An 8,064-nucleotide genomic window follows, 5' to 3' on the forward strand; every position below is an offset into this window, starting at 1 on the left:
ATGAGGTTTTCTAAGTTACACTGGGCCATCCAGAACACCAGCCACTTAAGGAAGTTTGGTGCTGATGTTCCTTCAGTCATCCCCCTTTCTTATTTTCTCTGCTAGAAGAAGAATACACCACAACATTAGCTTACCAGTCACCCTAGGTTTACTCTTTCTTTGTGTGATTCTTTTCTGGACTCAAAAAATTGGCCTTGACATAGAGGTCTTGTTGACAGTACAGAAAAAGCATGTAAGAGAAAATATTTGGACCCCTGTGGTTAAGGTGAACATAACTTTAGTTGATGTGTGGATAATGAAACATCCAGAATTTGGAGACATGCTGTTACTCATTTTATTTCACTTTTTTAACTTGTCTGAAGAGATGTAACTGTGTTGTCATCCATTTCTTTCTCAGAGGATGCCTTTCTTCCCCGTCAATGCCTTGGAGCTAAAGTAAAATTGCCTGCTGTTTGATTCAGAAGCTTTGTCTACCTCTAGCAGCAGTGTAAGATAGATGGAAGATTATTACAGGACACATATGTGTCTTCAGAGGCAGCATTTTGTTCAGAGAATCACAGAAGGGGTCAGGTTGGAGGGGACCACAATGGGTTTCACCTCCCTGTTGGAGCAGGGCCATCCCAGAGCACACGGCACACGGCACAAGGTCCTTCAGCACCCCCAGTCAGGGACACTGCACAGCCCCTCTGGGCAATCTGTTCCAGTGCATGGTCACCCACACAGTAAATAAGTTCTTCCTCATATCCAGGTGGAATATTTCCAAACTCAGTATTTTGTTTCTGAAGATGAGCGTTCAAATACTGTTTCTCAAGGCTCTCTCTTCCCTACTCCATTTTCCTTTCTCCCAATCTGACTACAGATTCCAGTCATCTCCTCCATTTTCTGGCTTTTTAAAGGATAGCTGTGCCTTCCAGACTGTGGGAAAGCCATGAATGGTGGCTGCCTTTCAAGTTAAAGGATAGCTGTGTCTTGAGAAAGCTTTATCACTCCATTTTTTATTCTATTCTGCCCTGTTCTTGGAAGTGTGACACACACGAATGATCCCCTAGGAAACGTTTTGGACTCAGAAGAGAAGACTATTACCTAGTGGTCAATAGTAATGAATCTTCCCTTACAAACCAGCATCTGTGCAGCAGCTGACAAAGGATTTTTCAGGCTGGTTTTTAAATTTAAACTTAGCTGCAGTTTTTGGACATCCTGCTTGCTTGATATAAATTAATGTATATTGCTGAACATCTATATCTTCTGTCCTCTGTCTTCTATTACTAGTACTTGTTTGGCAGTGTTCTCCATGGAATTTCAGTATTCTGACATGGCAACAGAACTAGGAGGATTCCCATTTCTGTTAGAAATATTTTCAGATCAGAAATTATATTTCAAAGATAACATCTCACTTCTGAAATAAACATCCAGGACTAGTCCACACTTGGATTGGTGTTTTAATTTAGCTATCATACCAGACACAGTCAGCCTTTATGGATGATTAAAAGCCAATAGGAGAGAATAAGAAAGGAAGAAACTGTCAAAGAAAACAGATGTTTAATACCCTTCTGGAAATTATCAGACCAGCAAAAACTATTATTTCCATGCACTGAGAGAATGAATATTTGAACTGTTGCTTTTGATCCAAAATATTCACATCACTGATCATCTCCTGGAGAGAAGAGACAAGATGAGTTACTTGTATTTGGAAATACAACAAGGTTCTTCTAACCAGGTTGCCAACCATTTGTTTGAAGAAACCTTCAAAACAACTGTGTTAAAACATCTGGGACATCCTGAGCCTCTCTGTGTGCTTCAGCAGGATGAAACTCAGGATTTCAGTAACACACACATTCACACTAAGGTTCACACTTAAGGAGAACTTGGTATCCCTAAAACATACTCTTCAATTTAAATGATAATAGCCCCAGAGCTTGACCAGTGCAATCAAGAGGAACTGGGCAAGCATACAGTGACTATAAGCTTCTGCACTTTTCATCTCTCAGCAGAATTATGCAGTCACACAATGACAAGAGAAAGCATCTCAGCATTCAGGTCTCTGCAATTTTTTTTAAATGCAAAAAGATGCAGAAATTATATGTTGTCCTTTGTAGAGAGATATTTAAAATCTGTAATGTAAATTTGCTGGCTTAACAGTTCTGTCATTATATCTGAGTTTTCCTGATAACACACACACTCAAATTTAGCTACTTTGATACAAAAAATTTATGTTTTCTTTGGCATTAAACAATGTGGAGGAGCCAAACAAGTCAATTAACATCTATCAGACTTAATTTCTTCTCTCCAATGAAATATCTTTAATTTATAGTAACCCTGTATTTGTCAGAAAGCAAAGAAGTTTTCATGTTCTTTAGATGTAATGTCTGTACAATACAACTTATTCACAGAAAGTTAAATTGAAACTAAAAAAAATATATAAATTGTAAATCCAAGTGTGGTGTGAAATCAAACACAGAAGCTTATTTCCATATAGCTTTATAATTAGTGCTCGCTTCTGTGACTCTTTTCGACCCAAAAGCTCTCAATTGTTAAGAAATTTACTGATATCATAATTTAAAGCATGCTTATGCTGTTAATGTTCACTGATTATTTTACTGGAAGAAGCACAGCTTTAATTTATTTAATTTATCACAGGTTTTTTTTTTTTCAAATAAACATTCACAATTGATCTTTTTTCTGCTTAATATACAAGTTTTATGGGATACTGCAAGACAATATGAACTTGAAGAGTGCTGTGTCTATAAAATACCTGTCTTTCTGTCTGAGTCACCAGAAAGTTTTATGACTCATGTCTAAATGCCTCCTAATATCCCATGGATATTTATGGTGAGATATAGCTAGAAATAGTAGTACCACATACACAGAATATTTTGTGATGTATTAAAAAAAGTCCTCAAGAAAAAATGTGGATTTTCTCCTGTGTCCTAAGAGATGAAAGCAGAAGAGCTTAGAAGAGATTAGCCAAAACCTCTTGCATCTTTCATCACTAAGCTGAATTCAAATCCAATTAAATTTGGCATTGAAACTGTGAAAAAATTCACATCAACACCAGATTTCAAAGTCTGAACCATAAATTTCTATGATTTTCCACATGTTTTAAATGATTTTCTATGATTAAAATGTGGTGTTGCTAATTCACAGGTGCAGAAGCAAGTTTGGGCACAGCTTGTCAAGACATATTCAGTCACCAAAGGCAGTTTGGTACAGCATTTTGTGAGACCTGAGGATGATGAGAGGAATGGGAAGTTAACAGCCAGAGAGAATATGGAAAAAATAAAGAATTGTTCACCATTGTGGCAATGTGGAAAGCAGCAGACAGTGCAGGACAGACCTTGGAAAGTCCTCTGTAAGGAGGAATAGGGAAGTAAAGGAAGGGAGGGAAAGATCTCCTGTACAAGGTAAATATGGAATCAGCAAAATCCTGTCAGAGGAAGTTATAGAAACTAACCTAGATTTTTTTACTTTTCTAGGTTTTTTTAGGAAAAAGGGGAGGGGTAGTGGTTACAGAGGATCATCTATAACAAAAAAAATAAATGCCACTAGTGCACCAAAATTCCAACATATGCATCTTCTCTCAGCCCTTTTCTTTGTCAAACCTGGGGTTATGCTCTCAGGAGCCAACACAGGATAATCTGCTTCTTAAGTCCCTTTTCAGTCCTAGCCCACTCCTCAGAACCCCATACTTGAAGGATGTATTTATGGTACATCTCTTGAACTCACTGTCTCTTTCCAGAGGCAAATCATGCAGGGGACAGTGCAGCTGGTACAGTTTTCTGATGATGTACTCTTGCTCTCCTCTTCCACAGAGAACTCTGAGAATGAAAAGAAAAATATGGTTTAATATTTCTTGATTATCAAAGAAAATACAAAACATACAGGCCTGTAGCTGGTTGCTATTCCCCAGTTAAAATCATTTCAATAACAAAGATCTCAGTAAGGCAGTGGGAGGGGAGGGGAGGGGAGGGGAGGGGAGGGGAGGGGAGGGGAGGGGAGGGGAGGGGAGGGGAGGGGAGGGGAGGGGAGGGGAGGGGAGGGGAGGGGAGGGGAGGGGAGGGGAGGGGAGGGGAGGGGAGGAGGGCAAGATACAGGCACCATAACATACTGTTGGACTGGAAGGTCCACAGGCATCCATGAGGACAAAGTGCTTTTGGCAGATACAAAGCAGCTTTTCAGATTAATGTTTAAGAGGCACTTATAGAAGGTAGAGTGAAATTACAAAACCTCTCAAATTTTCAGTCCATTTAACAAAGTGCTTCCAATTTCCATTTTATATCAGGTGAAACAATGAATACTGAACAAAATGTTAATCTCTATCTTGAGCTTTTTATTAATCTCTGTGTTCAGAGCAGAGCATTTATTAAACAAAGGAGTCCGAAGAATGAAAAGCAATGTAGAGCATTTGGCTTTGGACAGCTCTTGTCCATTTAATTACTTTTCTCTTCTGAGTTTAGTTCAAGATGCTGTTGCATATTAAGAAAACAAGTGTTTATCTTCGTGTTCCCAGTTTTCTCATTTTACTAGATACTCTTCATCTCCTAAATGTAAGTTCCTCTTTTATGACCAATATCTTTTTATCACATCATAGAGTGTATCTTTGCAAATCTTTTTATAAAGAGCTCAAGTAGAAAAAAAAACAAGGAAGATAAATGTGGTGAAAGATTCAGGGTGAACAATTGCAATGGATCTGATTCTGATGGGAGAGGAGAAGAAAAGTGACCATGTACCATAATGCTTTCTCTTGCATTTTTCCTGTAGTCTGTGTTTCAACCAGACTTTTTGCAGCAGAAAACCTGCCCAATTTGTCAGTAAACTTGATGTACCTTGTAGCAAGGATATCCCTAAGCCAATCTGACCTGCAGGACTTGCAGACTGCCTGCTGGTATGAACCAGCACTGCTACAATGGAGGTGTCTATTTCTCCAGTTCAGCATTTGCTAAAATTTTCTTATTAGAAAAATTTGAATTCCATGCAAAATTTCAATTCTGTATAACAAGGACAATGTTTCAGGCTTTGCAAAAGAATGCAAAGCAGCATCACTGCAGGTACCATAAAGACTACATTCAGAGAGATGTGATTGCATGACTTAACTATTCCCTGCCTCCTGAAAAATGAGTCCTGGGCACACATTGGCCTCTCCTCATCCACAGCCTGATTTAAGGTAGATCTGTCATGCAGACTAGCCAGCTCCCTAGTCTGGATAACTGAGGGAAATCAGGAAGCACTGCAGAACAAGTCGAAAGCAAATGCTAAAATCTAAATCTAGAGCAAAATCTTTTGATTTATCCACAGGGAACTTGTTATTCCACATAGTTTAAAGAAACCTGCAGACTTACTGTAAGTTGGATGCCTTAGGTGGGCCAAGAGAATTTAGAGTACCACCTGCTAAATTTTGTTTGTTATCACCATCTTAGAGTATTTGTGGGCTTGTTCTTGTTTGCTGTTCATCTGCCATCAAAGTTGAAAAACCAAAGAAATTATCAGTTTCCCCAGGCATGTTCAGCCAAACATTAGAAACCCATAGAAATCTGCATGAAGTCAGGAGAAAACTGCAAAACAAATAAAGGAATAAAAACACATTTAGAAAAGAGAAAATGTTTCAAAATGCTACACTGCAAGACTGTGCAAAAAACACTCACAGAATAAAGCATCAGAAGCAAGCTAACAGCTTTTTTTTTTTCTTTAATTTTTTCTTAATCCTTTAAAAAAAACAAACCTAGCCCAGGAAATAAAGTGGTTTTCCCTAATTTCTGGTATATATGAACTAGCACATTGGAACAAGACAGATTTACAAACACCTGAATTAATTAGTAGAATTCCTGAAAATAGCATTTATGTCATTTTAAGCACTAAAATGCGGGTTCAGACTTAACAAGTACACAAATGCACACATGCATATAAAAATGCAGAAAAAATAGCAAAATTTTTTGCATGGGATTTCTTATCTGTAAAAATGGGCTGTCTGCATTTGCCTACTAATGGGTTTGGTTCACATAATAGGTTACAGTTCTTTACATTTTTACTGGTAGAGCACTGCTACTTAAGGAGGGGAAAGGGGACAAAATTTAAACAGCTGAGAACTTCCTCTTGTGATAACTGGCTTTGCTCATTGCAAAATGTTTTCTCTGTATAAGCCACAACATCATAAAATCTACAGTAAAGATCCGAGGAAACATTTTGTAACAGATTTACATTTTCTGTTCTTCAGTTTCTGGTTAAGATTGCAGAATTTACCTGAAAGTCAGCTGTTTCTGAGAGCTCCCATAAAGCTCTCTTTTTTATTCTTTCTGGACTAATTTTTCAGAAGTTTCTTGTGCCGAGCACAACAACAGCTTATTCTTCATTGTTCTTCAAAGTCACTATAAATAATAGGAACCATAAATGTGATCATGTGTATAACTCAAGTCTGTAAAGACAGTAGCTGTGGTGCCTTGCTAAAGCATCTGTCAAATAAACATATCTGTCAAGTTTAAAGCCTATTCCAAAGGTAAATGCTGAAAAATGTCCCATATTTGGCAGTTTAGATAATAACTCAATTTTCTGAATCTCCCTCTGGCACTTGTGGAGTCCATTCTGTGTCTTTCCAGTTAAAGCTTACTCATTTTTACATCACTACCCAAATGATCAGAGCTGGAGGAAAAGCTTTTTAGAGGATAAGGAAGCTTGTATTTTATCTGACTCTTCATGATGGAACTCCATGCTCAAATTGATATAATTTCCTCAGATATAGCAAGAAGGAAAATACCTCAGAATCAGAGCTAAGAAGCTGCTGGCATCACTGAAGAAGAAGAAAGTTAAATATTATTGGGGAAAAAGATTGTTTATAATTTTAGGTATTTATTTCCTTATTAATAATGTCACTTTGACAGTTTATAAGACTATACCATTAATGAGAAACATTAGGGCAAAGAAAATATATTTTTTAAAGGACTGAGACAAAACAAAGTAGGTTTTAAGAGTGTCTAATTCTGGGAGATTCTTTTTTAAACTTCACATTAAGGGATTTTTATGGAAGCAGAAACAGAGAGTTCAGCTGTCATTTGAAATTAGTTGGGTTGGTTTTTTTTTTAATATTCCATGATAATTTACTAAAAATATTTTGAACTATTTACTGTGTGAGATGGTCTTCATTTGAACTGGAACATATCCTTGGCTATAAGCAGTATAAAGCATATCACAGCAACTTCTATTGTCACATCCATACAATATTTTTCATAGTAGAAGCCTACCAGGCTGAAAAGGAATTTCCATTGGTAAATGTAAGCTGGCTGTTATTAATCATCTCTCTGTTCCACATATATTTTAAAATTAATTTTGTGAAAATGTGCTTTATGATTTTTCCAGAAATTTAAGTGATGCTGACTGTCCTTTCTGATTTTACCCAGTGTATGCATATGACCTTTGCTGGTGCTTATTCCTACTTAATATGTGCTTCCACTTTCCTCTTGAATTCAGAATCCTCTGACAAAATTCCCAGTATTCCTCCACAACAGGATAATTTTTTCCTAATCTTCAAATCAGTTTTTCTTAAAGAACAAACAGCTTTCCTGTGTACTTTTGCCCTTGGTTGGTTTCCCTGCAGGTATTTTGTCTAGCAGTCTCCAGAACAACAGAGAGTCTAATATCCCACTGCCTGGAGCCCTAACTTTGCTATTTACCTGCCCAAGTTTCCTCTGGGGAATAAACAGCACCATTTTCTGGCTGCTGCAATCAACCCCACTGTGAGGTGTCCCTGCCCAGGAGACAAAGATTTAGTTTCAGATAAGCATTGTTAAAGTGAGAGGTTTAAAGCCCTGAAAGAGTGGATTCCATCCCTGTGCCTCAGGGGCTGGGCCCTGTGAGCCCTGTCCCACCCCAGACCCCTCATGGGCTGTCAGCCCAGGGGTTCTGGTTGGGTTTGAGCCCCTGGGGTTTCTCCCTTGCTGTGTTCCTGGTGGTCCCTGACCCTGAACTCCACTCTGGTTATGTCCCTCAAAACCCATCACCCTGCCTCTGTTCAGGGCTCTGTGTCTCTGGATCTCTGTTTCTGTGCTGAATAAATGGTTTCCTGAGCAGAATTCTGTC

Source organism: Cyanistes caeruleus, chromosome 3 (assembly GCF_971803275.1).
Source record: "Cyanistes caeruleus chromosome 3, bCyaCae1.hap1.1, whole genome shotgun sequence".
NCBI classification, from domain to species: domain Eukaryota; kingdom Metazoa; phylum Chordata; class Aves; order Passeriformes; family Paridae; genus Cyanistes; species Cyanistes caeruleus.